Below are 21337 nucleotides of genomic sequence, written 5' to 3'. Positions count from 1 at the left end.
CTGTCAGAATCAAGATGGTTTCCAAAAATGTTCAGTGCACTGGAGCCGTGCTCCTCTGTAGTATCTTCTCCCTCCTCACACTTCCATGGAAAACTACTGCTGCGTTCCCCTCTGCAAATTTCAAAACTTGCTAGATCCCATCTGAACAGGCCTCCCAGTCCAGAACTGATGTCTTGGCATGTCTAAAATCTTGGAAGCTAGCAGAGAAAGTGGAGGTTGCTGGTTGTATTTGTCCCTGCACTGCCTGAAGGGAACACAGGCGGAGTTAGTTTGTGTCATGTCCTGCTTCACCCCCTGCCTCAGTTTATTCCTTCAGGAAAATAAAGCCTGACAACCTATTGGCAGGCCTGTTTAATTAGGCCATAAAAACGAAGTGTAGGACTTCTAGGAACTTCAAAAGTTTGGTTATGAACTGCTTGACACTATATAAAAACAAAACAGCCTACAGAGGTGTTAGTGTTCTCAACAGCCGTGATAGAATTGCGTGTTGCAGGACGGGAAGGCAACTTGCCTTGATATTTTTTCATGTGAGGAGCAAACTTGTCTTTTTTTTGTATGAGTTCTGATGTACTTGCTGTTGACTAACATGTCAGCAGAGTATGGTGTTTATTTTTTAAAAAAAAAATGTTTCTCAGAGGCCAGGTGACCACGGACTACACTGCTTAGGTTTAGCCAGCGCAGACCTCGGGCTGCAGGCTGCTGGTGCAGAGGGAGGATGCCCTCCTGGACTTGCAATCTAGAGACTCACCTGCTGGCTGCTCTACAGTTGAGCATGTGTGGCTGGTTTTTAAATTTTTGTTTGTTTTTAATAATTACTGATCAATGTGCTTTCTGCTAAAGAAGACATGTTATTACCTGTCAGCTGGTCTGATAATACATAGAACCTGGTGCCAGATGAGCACTGTGTGTAGTCTTCATTGGGTGGGAGTAGCTCTGGCCGGGGAAGGCCAGCTCAAGCTGTGTCACTCCGCCGTGGACTCACTGGCTGTATAAATGTGCCTGTTCTGCATCTACTGCCTGGGAGGCGTGTTCCTTCTGCTGCCCAGGCTGGAGCAGGTGCCCGTGCGATGGGGTGAGTCTGGAGAGCAGGTCTGCCGCGGGCCACCACGCACAGCCTGGGTCGTTCTTCTCTGACAAGCCCTCTCGCTTCCTCCTCAGGTCTCGCTTTACCAGGGGCAAGTCTGACCTGTTGGAAGCATGATGGCAATCCCAAAGATGTTGGTGAGAAGCTTGGTGTGGCCTTCAGAAGCAGGACTTTGGTGAACTGGAGAGCATCCAGCACATTCTCGGCCGTCACTGTGCGTGTGCATCCGAGTCTGACAGAGCAGCAGGGATGAGCCAGTGCTGGGTGGGTGAGTCTCTTTGGCCTGGTATCGTTTCTCCGATCTAATATTGTGGCTGCCTCTCCACGTAAAGGCTCGTTACGGCTCCGCTGTGTTCATCCACATCACCACTGTATCTCTTCCACCCTCATGTGCTTTTAGTTCTGTGAAAGACCCATCTCTGTGTCCACGGGAGCAGCTTCTCTTTCCCTCAACCATGGGGGCAATTTACCTCTGTCAGCAAGCACTCTGGTTTTTCGAACCCTCCCTCTTCTGACCTTTCATGATCCTCCTGCAGCAGTTTCCTCATGAACATCGTGGCTGACCACAACCCTGGTGCTCCTCACGGTAGCCCTCGCTTTGTGCCGGGGGCTGGTCAGGGAAGGGCGAGTGTGCCATCCCAGCCCCCAGAGCTGTGCAGGGGGGCTGTGGGCTGTGGCACAGCCTCGCAGCTGCCCCTTTGGGCTCTGCCCCGGGAGGGCAGAGAGCATCGCTCTAGTGGCCATGCAGGAAACACAGCATGGATTTAAAAAGAAAATGGGATTTGCATCCCCATCCTTCTTTAACCTTAATGTAGCTCATTCAAATGATAAAAATGGGAGCCACCAGGCTACCCTGGCCTCACAGCAGGTCCCACAGGCGTGGTCCCACAGGCTGGCACTGCAGGGAAAGCAGCTCTGCAGCCAGAGGTGGCTAACACTCCGTGCTCGGGAAGTGGTGCTGTCCATGGAGATGGTTTGGATGCTCGGGGAGGCTGTTTTATTTAACTTTGATTTCCCTAAGTAGAGCAGCAGCAGTTTATTAAAAACATCTTGACAACAGCATTGGGGTTTTTGGGTGGGTTTTTTCTTGTTGACTCCGCAAGCGAGTGGTACAAGGGGTTTGATGGCAATTTCAGGGGAGGGGGGAAACGAGAATAAAAATGTAACTAATTAAATGAATGTGTCCCTTTCAGAGCAGACATGGCCTCAATCTAGCTGATTGTTCTTTTCCTATACACAAGCTGTGGTGGATGGCCAGTGGTTCTACCTGCTATGACAAGGGCTGTTTTTCCCTGTCTGGGTTTTCAGTTCCTTGGCAGGTGTTTCCCAGGCTTTGCTCTACTCAGAATTAACTGTATTTTGGAAAAGTAGGAGCCAGTTGAAACACTTCTGTGTTTTTCTGATGTTTTTCCACTTTCCATGTACTTTTTTTTTTTTTTCTCCCCCTTATCTAAGGGGCTTCAAAACTGAGCACAAGTAGGAGCACCAGCTTGAACCAGCCTTCTGTGTGAAGAATATGGTGGTGATTTGTGTTAAGAAAATATAATGACTTTAATGTATTTTGCAATGTATATATGTTAAGGGAGATTTGTCGTGGTTTTATGGTTAAAAGGGTTTGGGGGTATTTTTTCCTCAGTGACTGTTGCTATGCAAGTGGAAAATTACTGGAGGGACCCCTGTCAGAAGTCCCCAGCAACACTGGATTGCGCGGGTGGAAAATGATTGGAGGGACCCCTGTCAGGAGCCCGAGCAACACCAGAAAGCCCGGGAAAGTTTGTGGGGCCCTGCTGTGCATGTGAAGCCCAGGATGGGGCTATAGAAGGGAGTGACACAGCACCACCTGGTGTCCGTCGGTGCGGAGCAGAAACCCCCCTGCCCCCCGGCGTACCGAGATTGTTCTTATTGCAATCAATTTATAAAAGTTATTTTCGGCTCTGCCTCTGCATTTATAACATTCTGGCTCCGACTGAGAGGGCTGTTTGCTGCGGCGCTTTTTTTCTTCTCCCCCCCTTTTTTTTTATCCTCTCCTTATGGTGTGGGGTTTTTGCTCTGCTATGGAGCATTTGAGCTAAGCCCCAGGAGGCCCCAGCTGATGTAAAAAACACCCAGCAGTGCCTGTCCCAGTGAGCGTGATGGCAGAGCAGTGGAAGCTAGGAACAGGTTTTACAAACTGTAAGTAGCAAGCCAGCTGAAAAAACAGCTTGTTCCCAAGAAAGGTTATGGTGACAGGCCCTAAAATTGGTCATCTGCAATAAGACTGCTTGTAACCTAACAGCTGTCTGTCTTTGCTTTTGTTTAAGAAAGGAAAAGTGCTGTTGTCCTCTCAGTATGGCAATATGAAATTCCTAGTTCACAAATAGGTTGTATTTATCCTGAAGGAAATTGAGTAAGCTTGTGTTGTTGTGTTTTGTCTCCTGAGGTAACTTAAGTAAGAAATAACAAAAGCAAGAGACAGCTTAAATTCAGGGTAATCTTTCTTTTGCTATAGTAACAGGAGAAGTGCTTTAGAGATGAAGGCAACTGCCACAGTTCTGGGACTCACAGTGTGACTTCTGGCAGTTTTAGGAGTCTCCCCCACCGCTGAAGGGACTTGTGAAATGGCAGGTTGTCTGCTCGGAGGGGAAGAGGGACTGTGCTAACAGGTAGAAGCAGCAGCTGTGATGTAAACTCCAAACATTTGTATTGTGTTCGGGGGGGGCGAAAACCCAACAAGCTCATGGTTGTGAGGCCAGGAGATAAAAATGCCATGATGGCGACAATGAGGAAGAGACGGAAACACTCAAAACAATTTATTTTTTTAATATTAACTTGCTGCAGAAATCATTCAGTGGCCCAAAAGAGAATGATTTCATGAAGTTGTAAAATTTGTGTATAATCTAAAGTACCCAATTAGTTACAACAGAAATCATTAAACTGAAAGCTCAAAAAACAGCACAAAATATTCCATAGCAGGTTGGTGTGCATGACCGATGCACCGGGATGGCTTTTGCTTTGCCCTTTAGCTCTCAACAAGCTCACTGCACTCCTGCAATGTGTGACTGGACTATGTATGGCTCGTGGTGAGCTGCTGCCCCTCCGTGGGTAACGTAGGTGAGAGACTGGTTTACTTGGACAGCCCCTCCAGCCACCCTGCTGAAGAAACACAGAAGCTGTCCTCATAAGAACTTTTAGGAATTAAAAAGAAAATGCACAACTATAGAGTAAAAAAAGGTATAGGAAGGTTGTAGCTGAAGGGTTACAGCTAAAGTACGGTGTTTCAAGTTCTCTGGGTGGCAGGGGAGATGAGTTGTGGGAGCTGGAAGAAGCTGAGAACAGTTAAAACAGTAAAAGTGATGAAGTTGGAAAGAGTGACGGTGAGGGAAGTGGTGTGAGGTATAAAATACCCCACAACTGACATGCAGTAATAAACTCTTAAGAGAAGAAAATAGATTCACTCCAGGCAAATATTAGTGGGAAAAAAGTTTACTTATTGTATACAGATTACAGGTAAACAATTAAAAAAAGCGCACTTGTCATCGGAGGACTGCAAGGGAGGGGATGAGATTGAAGATGACATCTCCGAGGGAGGTATGTCCATGGGCTGAATGGAGGAAGAGAAGGACGAGGGTTCTTCAGAGAGCTGCGCAACAGAAAGGAACAAAACCACTGTCATAAACTGGACATTTTGTATGTCTGCGTGCGTCATTCCCGGGGAAGGACCTGAGAAAGCAGAAAGCCTATGAAAAACCTGTCATGTGCACTCTGTCCAGCAGGCTGGCAGTGGTATTCCTTGCCTGCAGAAAAAGTGAACCTCACTTGATTAATTTCACCATTTTAATGAACTTATTTCCAGTTCAGTGTGCTGGGCAGGGTGCGTGGCTTGCTCTTGCCTCTCAGGAAGGGCAGGCCAGGAGGTGGCAGCAGATCCAGCGGCCAGCGTCAGGCTGTGGGCAACCAGCCGGGGACTGGGACCAACTGGGGAAGAGCGGAGCGTGTCACCAGCACCGCCGCTCCTGCTCCAGCCAGGAATGAGCCTTTACACACACACCTCCCTGCCTGCCGCTTCTCCTTGAATATTCTTTCCTCAGTGGGAACTGCCTCCTTCCTTCCCCTGCTGCTCGGGGCTTTGCCTCTCTCCATCTGCCTTGCTCAGACTCTGCTGAGAGGATCTTCCCTCTCCAATTTGCGTATCGAAACCACCATAACAACTGCTCAAGCTAAACAGTTCAAACGATTTATGGATGCTAGTGTCTGGGACCTCGTGCTTCATTTGGTTTAAGAACATTTCGTATCGTTTAATTTAAAATATCCACAAGCTAAACCCCAGTATGACACTCTTCATCAAAACATCCCTGAAAAGGGCTTCAACAATACAGTTAACAGAATTTATTTCAAAAGGGAAGAGTCTGTAGGAAAGATATCCCCGTGGACCCCCCATCAGATCCGTTCTGCTGGTTTCCTGCCCATGAATCTTGTCTCTTGGGTTGGTAACAGCACACAGCCAGCCCACCTGCTCTCAGCACGAGGGCTCACAGCTTCAGCCTCACACTCCTTTTGTCGTGGGGTGCCCCAGCTGCCGGGGTGCGGGGTGGAGAGCTCTGCCTTCACCACAAAACAAAACGTCCTGGCACGCTGGTTCAGTGCCTTTGTGTAGGACGCTGGCTGCACCCGCTGAGTGAGCTGGCGTGCAGGAGGAGGTGCGGCAGCACTGCACCCCGACTTCCCCACTGGAATTAAACTGAGCCAAGGCACAGTGTTTGTCTTGGCAGCAGGGAGCTCACGGGAGGTGAAACTCGCAGGGCTGGTGAGCTGTGACATTACCTGCCTATCAGTGGGTCAGCTGCAGCTGCCCTGCCTCCCCCGGGGTTCACAGAATCACAGAATCATTCAGGTTGGAAAAGACCCTTGGGATCATCGAGTCCAACCATCAGCCCTACTCTGCAAGTTCTCCCCTACACCATATCCCCCAACATCTCATCTAAACGACCCTTAAACACATCCGGGGAAGGTGACTCCACCGCCTCCCTGGGCAGCCTATTCCACTGTCTGACCACTCTTTCTGTGAAAAATTTTTTCCTAATGTCCAGTCTGAACCTCCCCTGTTGCAGTTTAAAGCCATTCCCTCTTGTTCTGTCACTAATCACCTGTGAGAAGAGACCAGCACCAACCTCTCCACAATGTCCTTTCAGGTAGTTGTAGAGAGTGATGAGGTCTCCCCTCAGCCTTCTCTTCGTCAAGCTAAACAGTCCCAGCTCCTTCAATCACTCCTCATAGGATCTGTTCTCCAGGTCCTTCACCAGCTTCGCTGCCCTCCTCTGCACTCATTCCAGCACCTCGAGATCTCTCTCGTGTTGAGGTGCCCAAAACTGGACACAACACTCCAGGTGTGGCCTCACCAGTGCAGAGTACAGGGGGACTATCACCTCCCTACTGCTGGTCACACTATTTCTAATACAAGCCAGGATGACGTTGGCTTTCTTGGCCACCTGGGCACACTGCTGGCTCATGTTCAGCAGTTTGTCAATTAGAACCCCCTGATCCTTCTCTTCCAGACAGCTCCAGCCACACCTCCCCAAGCCTGTAGCCATGCAGGGGGTTGTTGTGGCCCAAGTGCAGGACCTGTCACTTGGCCTTGTTGAAGCTCACCCCGTTGACGTTGGCCCACCGATCCAATCTATCCAAGTCTCTCTGTAGTGCCTTCCTATCCTCATGCAGGGTTAGGCTGTTCCTAATGCACACGTGCTCTCCTACCCAGAAAAGACCTTCCCCAGATTGCAGGCGCAGCTTGGCTGCAGCTGGGCTTTCCTTGGTGAGCACAGGGCTGCTGAAGTCAAACACCCTTTTCCAGCTACAGCTGACTGAGAATGATGGACACAACAGCAGGCTGCTAACAGCAGAATAATTCATCAAACCTGAGATATTCGAGGAGGAAATGACTAGCTGTTGATCTTACTCCTCTTCAGCTGATCCCATCTCCTGTTTCATTTGGTTTTGTTTGTGGGGGCTTACAAATCCTCTTGTCCATGTCACTGCTAATGTCACGCTGCCACATGTGACCATGATGCTCAGGCTCCTCACCCCACTTCCCACAGGTAGAAATGCTGCCTGCTAGCCTGCCCCATCCCTCTCAAAAAGCACAACGAGGGACTGAAAGAAAAATTAACCTTGTGCATTTCCAGTACCACGCACCACAAGAAAATCTGGTTTCAGGGAAGGAGGGCTTCAGTCTGCCTTGTATCTCAGCAACACAGAGGAATTGTGCAAAATCCTGACTGGGTTGCTTTCATTTTTACACATTTATTTCTGGAGTCTACATTCCTCTAAAAGCGATGCTCTCATCAAGACCAACAGGCTTGGGCAAGTGTTTAGGCCCTGTCTGCAGTCTCAATAGTCTCTCTCAGGCTACTTATTCTGGCAATAATGCACAGACTGTACCTTTTTCTGAGACGCATCTGGAGTGCCTACGGGAGTGGTGCAGGCGTCTTCAGGTTCTGAGTGATTAAACTCGCATGCTGAAACACTGGCCGAGTCTGTGCTGTCACCAGAGCTCCCACCTGGAGCAGATTTGGGTTGCTCTTTGATGGGTGTGTTATGGGCGATCATCTCAGAGCCTAGAAACAGTCCAGTATAGAAAAGAAGGCATAAAAGCCAGTAAGTGAAAGCAGAACAGAGCTGGGCTGAGCAAAGCTGTCACTTGGTTCAAAATTCTTATGTATTGTTTTGCTTTCCTATCTTGAGTGGCCTATTGTTTTCATTTCCTCTATGTTGTTTATACGGTTTGTCAAGAGAGTTTGTTACACACTAACACAATACCTTCTTGACCTAGCATACCTACCAGCTGCAAGGCCAAAATCAGAGCTAATGCCCAAGTACCACAAACGAGACTCTTCTTCAGTCTGTTGAATTTTCAGACTCACTTGCTAGGAAACGATTGATTGTAAACCTGATGTGTTTACAAACGAAGGGATGAGGGGCGAGTTAGAGGCATGGCAGCTGGCTGCACCTTACGCCGTCCTGCACACTGCTGTCACCCCCTGGTCCCACTGACACAAGACCTGCTCAGCCGCCATGAGTGCATGAAAGGTAACACATGGCCAAACACCAGGCAAAGGTCTGCAAAAGGCAAATTCATCCCCGCTGCAAATTCTTTCCCTCAATAAAGGTGCCACAGATACCAGTTTCTCTCTAAGAGTCTGAATGGAGATGTACACAACGAGAAGGTCAGAAGAAAGTGTAAATTATAGGCTCTCCCTCTCCGAGACTCATTTCTAAATGCAGGTCAAGTAAATTTAAAGGAGTGTCGAAGGAAACAAACTTGTATAACATATAAAGAAGACAGGTGAATTAGATGCTATGTCAGCATGCAGTTAATGATTTAAAACAATTTAGGGGTCACTCACTGTTGCCGGGGTGAATTATGCCAGTCTTTTCTACAGTATTAATTTGCAAAATACATTCAGAGTGCAGATGAAACAATTCTTTAGGCAAAGACTGCACAGCGCAAACAAACTCCATGCAGTAAATTACAATACTGCAGCGCTGAAACGCAGTCAGAAACAAGAGAATAAAGCCTGTGCTCCGCAGCGACAGTTCTTACGCACAGCTTAGGCACGTGCCAAGGGAGACACAAATGAGAGGCCACCGAGAGTTCAGGCACTGTCATCTTCAAAGCTCACGTTCTCAGAGCCAGATGGACTAAGCAAAATGGAACTCAGATGGACTAATTGAAACACTTTCCAAACAGCTGCCTGGATTTTTTTATTTTTTTTTTTTTGCATATCAGACTCAAAACTCTAGATTGAAAACATCCATTCATTCTTCTTTCAGACCCTAGCCTGCAGTAGCGCTGACGTGAAGTGAATGACTACTGGCTGTTCTGAGGAAACTAGGCACAAGAACGAAGCAGGAAAGGGCAGTTAAGAGCTGATAGTGCTGTTAAATTCATCATTTCCCCCCCTCATCTTGACCATGCCACTGGTATGCGGGAGTCCCTTCATATCTCCTCTCGTATCAGGTTCAAATTTCTCACCTTTATTTTTACTTCTGTCCTTGATCTCTGCTTTCATTCCCTGCAGCTTTCCATGAATTCCTGCTAGTCTATTGTTTCCTGTGTCTGCTTAGCTGCATGCCCCTGTTCTCCACCCACCTCCTGTTTGAATCTTTGCAGTATTAAACTAAACTGAACCATGTCCCCATGATTATTTTCTTTCTCTAACTTGAAGGCAGTTGGGCAGATTGTTTCTATTATCAAATGCCTTTTTGCTAACCTTAATTTTCATATTAAAATCCTGCAAGGAATTTTTGCATGTGTGTAGCAAATTAGACTAATAATAGGCCAGACTTTATCCTCATTTACTCTGTTTTGCCTCTGCATTCAGGGAAGTTATTACACAGTAGATATTGAATTTATAATCCAGCACTAAAATTATTCCTTTTTCTGACACCTTAGGAAGGCTTTTTTGTCTCTAATCCCTTTCATCATTAATAATCCTCATGACTACTTACAACAACAGAAAGGGACAGCTTCAGACAGAAGTACGCATTTCTAGCTGATGGTGTCTCCTTAATGTAATGCAGTGGTCTGGATCCCCAGCCAGGTTTTTCAGCTTGTTATAAATGCAGAGGCAGAGCCGAAAATAACTTTTATAAATTGATTGCAATAAGAACAATCTCGGTACGCCAGGGGGCAGGGGCGTTTCTGCTCCGCACCGACGGACACCAGGTGGTGCTGTGTCACTCCCTTCTATAGCCCCATCCTGGGCTTCACATGCACAGCAGGGCCCCACAAACTTTCCCGGGCTTTCTGGTGTTGCTCGGGCTCCTGACAGGGGTCCCTCCAATCATTTTCCACCCGCGCAATCCGGTGTTGCTGGGGGCTTCTGACAGGGGTCCCTCCAGTAATTTTCCACTTGCATAGCAACAGTCACTGAGAAAAAAAACTTCCAAACCCTTTTAACCATAAAACCACGACAAATCTCCCTTAACATATATACATTGCAAAATACATTAAAGTCATTATATTTTCTTAACACGAATCACCACCATATTCTTCACATTTGATTTATTCAGGTTCATATTAACACAGCAGGTAGCCTTTGCCCCATCCTACTCACTGGCTCAGCCTCTTCACCACACTTTTCCGAGATTTCGGTGGTGTGGTGCTGGTGTCAGCAGCTGCTTCGATGACACATGAAAGGCTGTAACTGCAGAACAGAGGGCACTGGGTTAATTTTTACAGACAATACTATTAGTTATGTATCTCAAAGCAGTAATATTCAAGAAATCTGAGAAACCTTCAGTTATTCCCACTTCACCGAAGGTTACAACCCCACAAAGAGGAACATAGCTCTGTCTGCATTTTACCCTGATGAAGGGGATATTTCACTTCTTTATAATAATTTTTAAAATCAGTGCTTTTTTGGATGACATTCATCATTTCATTTAAAAAAAATAAGAAAATACTTAGCATGTGAATCTTGGATAAGCTGTCTTTTTTTTACTATGACTCAGTACAATGCAGTATGTATCTATGCTTACACTCTTAGTGCAGCAGAGTGGTATTCAGATACCTAGTGGAAATATTAAAATGCTGTAAATAAATTCTCTTGGGTTGGTCTAGCAGCATGTGCCGTAGCACAGAACTCAGCAGGGCTGCAAAACCCACCCCAAACACCCGGGAGACGTTTATCTGGTGAGCGCTCAGCGAGCTCTGTGTTGCCTTGGCTACCTGCTGCCCGCATCCACCAGCCAAACGCTCAGTGCCTGCATCTTGACAGCCCCTAGGATCGACCTCTGAGCGTGTGTCTGGGCATACAGACAGCCCAGACACAACAGACTATCAGATTTCAAAGTCAGAAGCCTGATTTCCAATCTCAAAAAAAAAAAAAAAAAATCCAGTCTCAAAACAACCCTGCTAAATGTTCAGCAGGGTTTCTACAGCTGTTCAGCAGAAGACAGAGGTATTTCCACCCTCCTGGAGCAGCAGTACATGTAAGTTCCTGTAAGAGGACAGCTGAAGGCTGACATAACCCACCTGCAGGTGGGTGTGGGGTAAGAAAAGCCTGCTTTGCCAGCTGGACTGAGAACCTACCTCTCCTCCTCAGTTAAATGCTCTTGTCTCCTGAACCACTGGATGAATTTTGGGTCTGGTGTCAGGCAGTAGCTGTTACATGCAGACTGCAAGAGCATAATTTGGGCAATTACTTCAAATTCCTACCAAAAAAAAAAAATCAAACGGGAATTCTAATTAGAAAACAACATAAAGCCAAATTCACTCTTTCATATACTAAACACATGCAACAACAGATCCAGGACAGACTTCATTTGACCTGAAGTTCAGTTTCAGTTGAGTGACTATTTCAAGAACCAGTTTTTTAAACAATGAAGTCTTTCCCCGCCCCCCCGCCCCCCAGCATCTGAAATGTTTATTGAAATGTGAACATTTTCAGACAAGCACAAATTAGAAGACAAACACAAGGAATCATACTTCACCACAGCGCTTTTCCCAAGTACTAACTGAAGTGCAACACCAGTGCAAACCCACCGAATGGCAGCACTGCTGGTTGTTCCTCTAGGAACAAGGGTAGCAAAGGGCCATAAAGTCTTCAGATTACCCTACCTGCTGACCCCTGCTCTGGCCAGACCAGCTGTGAGAGAAAAATCATGCTCTGTGCTTAGGTGGTTCTCAGACAGCAAGCGAGGGTAATAATTAGGGGGGCCTGCGATGAAAGCAGAGAGTCTGATTCTCCCCGGCTTTTCACGTTGTGCACTCGCACCAGAGGAACATAAAACGCTACCAGTAATACGTGTGACTGGAATGTGCAGCTCTTCTCTAACTCCACTTGCACACACGCTTTGCCACAATAATTCTTAATACCCCCTCGTGTTAGAGCAGGGTATAGAATCAGGATGCGGGAATGGAGCTGAGTACTCGGCATGGTTCAGACGGCAGCTTTGCCACTGGTTTGTATGAAGCTGGACTGATGACCAACCAGAAGCTCCTGTATCCCATTATTAGTATCCTGAGCCCTGCAGCTGTACATGCAAGGCAAGTCCAAGAGGTGGTTTGTAGAGCTGGGAGAAGTTAAGGGAAGGAAATGGCTCCATCCCAGCCAACTCCAAGTCTGCTTTCAGACCCCAGAAGGGAGATTTGGCATGAATTCATTCAGACAGATGAAACCCTAGAACCTTTACTCCTACATAACATTACTTATCTCTGACCAACAAGGATCAGGCTGAAAGGGAAGACTGATAGCTTTTATTTCTCTGTCTCATCTGCAGCCTTTCAGCTAAAAATAGTTTACTGCAGCAGAAGGAAGATATTTACGAACTCTATCTTCTGGAAAGCAAAGGTCTCATGCCACCAGCTCTGTTTCAACACACAGGTCATACACATGTATCGTGTTCCCATGAACACCAAATGGAGGGAATGTGCATGCCCCAGATGTAATTCCCATGGAAGTAAGTGGCCTGCAGCTCTCTTCCCCTATTGCACACATCTAAAAAGTAGGTTCTCGTTCTGCAGTTTGTTCACAGTTTGGCAGAAGCTCACAGCATTTCAGGGATCTGTTCTTTCCTCATGAACTTGCATTAAAATTCACAGCTGTTATATACACCCGAGCAATGACAAATGGCCTTGCCAAGAGAACGCTCTAGAAGAGGGTATCAGTAAACTAAAAATCACAGAACATTCAACTTACCCTTCGTCTCTTCTCAAAATTGATCAGGCCACCCTGTTGGAAGGAAAAAGAAGGGATCAGAATAGAGGAACACATGCTTAGTTGAACTTAATCACGAACAGGATGAAGTAGCAAGGCTAATGTAAAGCGCAGACCTGCCCTGAGCAAGGACCTTCTAAAAATACCTGTTTCCAGATCTAGTATAAACCCCAGCACTCATATATCTGAGTCTCCAAGGGACATCTGTCCTCACGGCCTATATGGCAATCTGCCCAAGGAAAAAAGCCCAATACAAGAATGCTCATAAAAGCTGTGTTGAGATCAGGTCTGAACAGTGCTAGTGGGATTTTGCATGCAAGAAACAAACTTGGCTCTTGCCTGTGCTGTGAGTTTAGCAGTGTTCCCAGTGAGTCTCAGAAACACCAAGTGAACACAAAGCATGGACAGGAGGGAAACTGCCAAAAAAAAAATGGATGTATAGCAACCTTACGCAGGCCTGCTTCAGTGCAGTTCTGCAAAACAAACCACCACTAAAGACCCCAGCAACCATTGCCAGCCCAGAGAGACCTGTATTTGCCCATTCTTATCATAAATACCAACACCAGCACAACGAAGGCTGCAGTCTCTCTATTAATGGTTTCAAACACCTTTGAAAACTGGCCCCATCCTCAGTCTCTGTTAAACAACCAGACTCTCTCGCAGTCCTTTTCCCCTTCCTATGGTAAATTGGTTCCCCCTGCTTGTTCAGCTAAAGACAAATGAAAAAAAAACAAGTCTTCAATCACCTTAGGGCTCAGACACACCTGAGTCAATACGGAAGCACTTCAGTGATCAGTCTGAAGTGCTGAATTGGTGATTCTGTGTATTTGACCAATTATTCACATAAATCTTCATGCCTAATATGTTGTTTTCAGAAAAATAAAACAGAATAATGGAAAGACTACTTTCTTCACATTTTCTAACCTAAGAAAACAAGACAAAACACAATGCTAAGCTTGTCCCTTCAGATAACAGCACTCGAATTCACACAAGATTCTTGTTGCTGATAAAACTGCATATCGCTTCCTTTTTTTTGAACACAGATTCCTCCATTTTTAGGAACTGCAGAAGAACCCAGTAGAAGACACAGGAACAGACACACTGAGTTCCGGGAAGGCAGGGAGGATATTTAGGATTCAAAAAATTGCCTCAAATTACCTCGATATAGTCCTGAAGTGCTGTGTCAAGCATCATGAGATCAGTGAGAAAGGTACCAAGATAAGGTACCGTGCCTTGCATTACTCCCTGCAAATGATCAGAGCAACGTTGGATTAAATGACTGAGAAATGGTAATAATTAGAATGCTAGAATATACCTGTATAGGAAAATGAAATAAAAGCAGTCTGCTTAACCAAACAGTGGTCTTATGTTTTCTTTCATTGCATCCTCTCAGTATCTAATTTAGAATTCAAATCAAATTCTAATGAGAGTGGGATGCTCTCACAGATATTGCCAAGTGGTTTTATATTACAATACTGCCACCACACCCTGGTTTCTAACAGTGGGTCACCAGGAAACCCCGCTTGTGGAAGAAGCATTGAGCAGCAGGGATGATCTCTGCTACAAGAGGAGCAGCCAGGGAATGGTCCCGGCTAGCCTGTGTAAGCAGTTTCTCGCTCTGCCTCATTCCAGTGGATTTTTACTTAATGGTGTTATGTCATGTGACAGTCAAGTCAAATCAAGTCACACTTGTTCTCCTCTAAGAAGTGACCATCTTCGTCAGCCATTCCTTTCATTTTAATACTAATTATTCAAATCTTAAACTTTCTAGGCTGCTAGAAGTTGTAGAATTCAGGCTGTTTCTACACTTGTGAAGGAAACGCTTGTTTCTACCATCCAAAAGGCTCCATACTTTTTCCAGTCAAATAAATAGACAAAAAATCATATTCAGCACTTTTGCCTCTCTATCCCAGATTTCTCTCCCCCTGTCCTTTTAAATCTTTGCCAACTTTGAGACAAAAGGCATTTGCACCAGCAGACTGGAAACCGAACACATTTTACAAAGCAATCTCTGTAAAAGTCTGTGCAATTTTCAAGCTGGTATGTCAGAAGCTTCATGAGCTTGCTTAAAAGTAAATGAGATTTCTGCTCTGCCAGAGATAATTTACTTTATCACAAGAATTCCAGTATTTACATTATGTATTTTACTACATGAAAAAGTTTCCCTGTATTTCTCTCTAAAGTGTAGCAGGAGTAGTTAATGGAATTCTTTCTTGCAGGACAGAATCAAGACAGTTGAAAATGAAGAACACAGGTTTATATTCATCAATCATTTATCACTCTTCTATATGACAGATTTAGTACATTTCTGGAAGACTTGAAACTGAGGCCAAACCCTTGTCTCAGTGTCCACCCCCAACAGCTGGTTGGGATGGGAAGCAAACGCAAGCGGGAGCAGCAAACCTGTCCACCCCGTTATCCCCTTGCAGGGGACAGGGGAAGATTGGTGCCAGGGAACATAACGTGGCCCCTGCATACAACCACCCAATCCTGGAGCGTTCCCAGCATCAGATCTCTGAACACACTGGCTATGCTGATGCTTTGCATATCTGTTTCCTCTGGCCTTTCAGTACACAGACGGGTGTTACTGGAGTAGAAGGCCAGCTGGGTTGCACTAAAAACCATCGCTGTTACAGCGTGGCAGCTCAGCGTAGGCCATACAGCTTGAGCGGGGTGCAGCACGAATCCAGCTTTGGAACTGTCTTTATATACAGATGTATGTGGGGGGGGGGGATCATCTACATATATATGCACTTTATATACACACACACAGGGTATTACCTGCTTACTGTGATCCACAGCATAAGTGAAATACAGCTTTGGACATATATTTACAGGAACAAACATTCCGACTGCCTGTTCAGTCTAAACCTTTCACTTCACTTGCTTTGCATCAGCTAATCAATAGCATTGACGTGATTGTTTTTCTTGACAGAGGCACACTCAAGAGTTTTACCTACTGCACGCTCTCTTTGTTAAATACCTTTCCAGTTTTTGCTCCTTATATAATTCACCAGTTAGGGTTAATCATGTTATCAGTTCAAAACGGGGAGGAAAAGGACCCCAAACGCACCATATCTTTTTGAAGTTGCAGCCGCCTCTGTGTCCTTTTCTGATTTTCTTTCACACTGCTGTCCAGGTTGGCAAATTTGGATGTTCCTTCCTGTGAGTTAAAAGAGAATTAAAGGCAATTAACAAAGGATCTAAGTGATAAGCTGGCAACTATGTTTGTGTAAAATAATTGCAAATACATTTAATGGGGCAAGCAAAAATATTTGCTGTATAGGTACATGCACGTGTACATACATGTGCTAAACTTCTGGGACTTGTACACTGACTTTTGAATTGTGGACAAAATCCCACAAAATTACTATAAGGCAGTTTTTCAGCAAAGTGGCTCTACTCTGGTCAAAGCTAAAGCGCTGTTGAAAATCTCCTGAGAGTTTAAATCAGAGAAGCTTAGATGTACCTTCAGGTGGCCAGATGCTTCTCTGAACTCTATCCTGACACTCTTGACCTCAGGATTTCTGCTTAACTTCCTAATCAGGACTGGTACAAGCAAACATCTCTATCTTATGTAATGCTTTGTTGTTTTTCTTATGCCGCAAAGAGATCCAGCAACTACCCTCTGTGGCTTACTGACTAATCCAAAAACACGCAGGAAATGAAAGGAATAGGTTTTCATCTCCACAATTCAAGCTTTCCCGTGAATGGATGAGCTATTTCACAATAGATCTGTAGCATTTATTTCCCTGGATCCATACGGGATGCTGGGAGTTACTGTTATTTTCTCCAGTGGTTGGACAGATGGGGCATGAATCATTATTAGTCTTTTTAAGAGGCACAAAACAACAGCCTGCACTTGTAAAGATCCTTTCATCACAACATTTACTTCTCTCAGTAACAGTTAAGGAACAGATCAAACTCAAATTGTATTTCCTTCCTTGGCTGGAAAACAGGAGCAAAAGAAAAACGAGTGTTGTCTCAATGTCTTCAAGATACTGAAAGATAAACTGGAGATCCTCTAACAGCAGCCGGCGGGCAGGCACAGGAGCTAAAACTGCAACTTGCAGCAGAGCCATTGTTCGGGGGGGAGAGAACACAGTGCTCCCTCTCCGTGCCAACCAACCTGTTTCATATGGCATTTTGTCTGCTTTACACTTAAATTTGTAGGATGGATAGGCAAGGTCAAACACGGCTTCCCTAGAGACACTATTTATAGTGAAAGAAAACAAAGACTTTAGGGATTCAGTGGACATTAATCCTCCAGTTGTTACAAAACAGTCCAAAAGAAGTAGGAGAGAGGTTCTAGCTATTCTGTGGAATTTTTCTCCTCTCACTGCTTTCAAAATGTTTTGCAAATCTACTTACGGCAGCTGGAGAGGGTGATTTGCTGGGAGCCAGAAGGTCTGGGCTCAGATTGAGTTGTTATTTTGTCTTTTTAATATTTAGTTTAATATGCTATTGTGAACACACATTTTCCCTCTATGCTTATTATTGTCTCACCTGCTTTAAAATTTAGCTACAGATGTTGATAAATGGATGATAAACTAAACAGATTGACAGGTTTGAATGTGTTCACCCATCATTCCTGAGCAAAACACTGTGTCAAATACCAAGGCAAGGGGGTAAGGTACAAATGCCAGACTGACTGGATAGAACTGCCAAAAAATAAACTGGTCAGGCAGTTTATAGAAACATTTTTATGCAGACAGAAAAAACTGCCACAAACATTCCATAGTTTCTACAGAATATAACCTTTCCCTGCTATTCTTCCTCACCCCTGTCAAGATCCTGCGCTTGTTGGGGTTCGCCCAGGCGAGTGCACAAGTCAAACAGAGACTGCTTTGTTGTCCATCTGGCCACACACAGAGCAGGAAGCCTGTTCCTTCAAAATTCCCAGCCCTGTTTTCTAGTTCCAAGAAAGGTACGGGATAGTCAGATAAACATCTTGGTTTAATTCCTCAGCTGAAGCCGAGTGGCATTGTTCCAGTGAAGTCAAAAGCACTACAGCGGTGCAGCCCACTTGAGAATCTCATTTGGAGCTGCTCAGCACTCACCAGTGCAAACCAGAGCCTTTCCCGGTCTGCTCAGAGGGCACATGAGCTAGCAGTTCATCCCTCTGTACAGACTAGTGTAAAGCCAAAGGGCTAACTTGTAACTCATCTCAGTAAAATCCCACTACCACAGGTACGATCACAGCTATTCTTGAGCTAGACATCACCCTGCCCAAGAGATGTCTAACTACAGCAGTGGGGGCTCCAAGGCCCCTGACCTGGTGTCCTGTGAACAAGTCCACACAGAAACTGTGCTGCTGCACCCTGCTGTATGTGGGTATTCAAGCTCAGCAGGCTAACACGAGCGTAGGTGCTTTCAGGAGCAAGAGAATCACCTCTCATCCCAGCAGAAAAGCACAGGTTTTACAGACCTCTCTTCCCTGAAGCAGTGCATACAGTAGCTCAGGGAGAGACGAGCTTTGACAGCTCATTAGAAAAAGGGCTAACCTCAGCTTTGATTGAGAACACAAGCCTTGCAACTCAAGCTAATTCTCACCTTCATTTGCAGCCCCCTGCTTGTCAAATAATTGACATGGTTTGAGAAGATATCAGACAGCTCTTCAAACATCAGCATCATGTTCCTGTACAGGAAAAGATTAAATCATTTAGGTTACCAGTAAGCACTCTAATTCAGATCACTGGTTTTTTTCCTCATGAATCGTTAACAGTTGGGCATATAAAAGATACCACCACCAAAACGCATCCAGTGAGATGCTGCACATCAACTAGGAACTTTCCTGGGATCTTCTGGTGCTCCCCAGTAACACCAGCCTTATTTGACAGCATCACAAGGAATGCCACAGGTACGCAGATCCTGGGCAGGGTTTTCAGTCACACTGAGGGGTATCAGATTATTGTAAGAAAGTGGGTAAATGGATACAAAGAAACAGAAAAATAGCCGTGAGAGGTATCCTAAGTAGTACGTTTTTGCCCTGTGCCACGCACTCTGGAAAGCTAGAAGCCTTTAAGTGTATGAGCCCCTTTCTATTACCCAACACTATAAATACAAGATGGCAACATCCTGATCAGGAACAGGAACATGGGGCAGCAGAAGGAAAGACCCACTTCTCCTAGTGGAAATGCAGAAGTATACTGTGTGGCAGAGTGACGTTTCTCTTTGTTTATCAAAGACAAAGGAAAGAATCTATTCTTCACAAACTGAATGAGCAGAACACCATCTTTCCTACAGAGATTTCTGGTGTCTGTTTGGCATGCAGTAAATATACCAGTTGCACAAAAAGGTATTCCCCTGTAAGAAATAGCATCTTCAATACAGGCTTGGGTTTTGTAGTTTGGGGATATATTTTAAGGAAATGTCAGGACCAAGAGAGGATTAGTGAGGGTTTGTAGCAGCCTGGACCTCCTCCAACTTCACGGTAGAGTAGACAACTGGCAAGTATCATGGTGCCCTTTTGCTGACCTTCCAAGAACCGTGTGCTTGTGCTGGGTGAGTAGCTAGTCCCATAGTTCTTCAAAATAGGTTCTGAAAGATCCAATACACTATAAAGGACAGAAGAGACCCAGTACCCCTGAGGGCAGGTTATCCAATCAATATGAAAGAGGAGCTCACAGCAGTCAGACCCAAAAAAGGGGTGTGAGCCTCACAGGAATGAGAGTTATCTTCTAAGAGAGCACTTGTCCATGAAGGAGCAGAATAGGAAGACTGAGAAGAACAAGATGAAAAGAAAGAGCACTGAGCTCTTTGTCTTTGTTTGGGGCTAGCCACGGGAGCAGAGGGGGATGCTTACTTTGAAACACACGCCCAGGTCTTCTTTAGCCGATAGATGGAGCTGGACTGCAGTGCTGCAATGATGGCCCTCAAGGAGGAAAAATTCTTCAGGATCCTACATTCCTGTGAAAGGAGCGGTTAGAAATACAGGAGCATTAAATGTCAGCATTACGAATATGTTAGTGCTCTTCTGTTTGACTGGTGTTATAAATTGAGACCACAATGGACTATAATTCACTCTTTATTAATTATAGCAAGTAGAATATGAGCAAAGACAGCGCTGGACGGCAGGGGAGTCTGCGCTCCGCCAACTGCCGTGCTGAGTAGTTCAAATAGTCCCCTTTTTATACATCTTTACTTCCGTGCTCATGAGGTAGTGGAGGTACTCCGCGCATGCTTCAGTTGTTGTTAGGGGGGTCGTTTCCTGCCTCCTGGTATTTGTTGAGGCTGAAGTAAGAAGTCTTCCCTCTTTGTCTCATAGTTGATCTTTCACTCATATATCCTTATATGGGCTGTCTTGTCCTGTTTCTTGTCGCTTCCTGGAAATCTGGTGGTTATCTTGCATGAGCAGTATCTGGTTCAGTTTGTGTGAGCGATTACAGTTATCTTATCTCACACAGGCGGCGTCCGGTGGTTGTTTGCATGAGTGGTTTCTGTCGTCTAATTTTACACTGAGCTTAACATAAATCTTAATAAACAATACCTTAGTCCACAGTTTCTCACACTGGTGTCATGCTTGCTACACATTCTCACTGCTAAGCAGGCAGCTGTACAAATATTGAGCATCAAAAATATCACTCCCCCCCCCACCAGCCAACAAACACTTTATGGGCTTTGGCGTTTATATCTTGTTTTCCTCACTTTCATGTATTTGTGGTGATGTTGCAGTGTTACAGCTTCCAGTCGTCCCAGTAAAAATAAAAGTGGAACTGAGTCCATGAAGCCAGGCTAAGAAGGACAAATATTACACTTCTTAAAAAGCTCTTTATAGTTACCAATCCCTTTTACCCTTTAGGGGAAAAAATAGGCTTTGCCTCTTTATGTGTGGTATTTAAAATGTAAACCCTCAATCATCTAAGTGTCAATTAAAAATAGAGACATGCAAAGGAATAACCTGTTATTCAAGTACGTGCACACTGTTAAAGAGAAAAACCTTCCCAGCTTTTCCAGAGTCAGGATCAAATCCTAACAGAGGGACTGGTGTGGTGGTGCAATTCTTACCCCCCCCCCGCCCCTCTTTGTTGGGCTGCTTGGTGCTAGGTGCGATTCCACCCACATCCCCGAGCTATACACAGTCTGTGGAGATAAGGACTGACAACATTAACGAGCCTGGCTCCTGCCCCTCCCGATTGCTCGGTAATGGTTAAAATGGCCCATCAACTCCTAAGGGCCTGGCACACCTGTGCCTGGGATGTGGTCAAATGGGAACAATAACAGAGTCGCACATTAATCAAATTCTTTTGTAACTGCTGGAAGGCACCAGAAGGCATTTGACAAAAGTCAATTATCTTGGACCCTATAAATGGCGACCACCAGGGAGACCCTTTGAGCTCTCCTGGATCGCAGTGGGCCTGTGACCAGCACCTCCCCTGAGCTGGGACGCCTCTCAGGTACCAAACCCTTCAGGTGTCGTCTGCTCCAGACGGAAGGCCAGGGCGAAGTCCCCCGCTCGAGTCTCGATTATCGCCCGTTGAGGAATGCCAAGGCATTGGGAGTATTTGCTCTAAACTCGAGAGGGAAATTTTCTTTGAGCTAGCTTCTCTTTACTCTG

General features: G+C 45.5%; 1 long non-coding RNA gene across 1 annotated transcript in view; it reads right to left on the bottom strand.

The window, feature by feature from the left end:
- Positions 1 to 19794: 19794 nt before the first annotated feature.
- Positions 19795 to 21337, bottom strand: part of LOC141938117 (uncharacterized) — a 159279-nt gene continuing 157736 nt past the window's right edge. The window contains exon 2 of the long non-coding RNA XR_012627168.1: positions 19795 to 20226. This is a non-coding gene — a long non-coding RNA (uncharacterized LOC141938117). The remainder of the gene's footprint in view (positions 20227 to 21337) is intronic.

The sequence above is a fragment of the Strix uralensis genome, chromosome Z (genome assembly GCF_047716275.1).
Source record: "Strix uralensis isolate ZFMK-TIS-50842 chromosome Z, bStrUra1, whole genome shotgun sequence".
NCBI classification, from domain to species: Eukaryota; Metazoa; Chordata; class Aves; order Strigiformes; family Strigidae; genus Strix; species Strix uralensis.
This window is presented reverse-complemented; position numbering and strand designations above follow the sequence as displayed.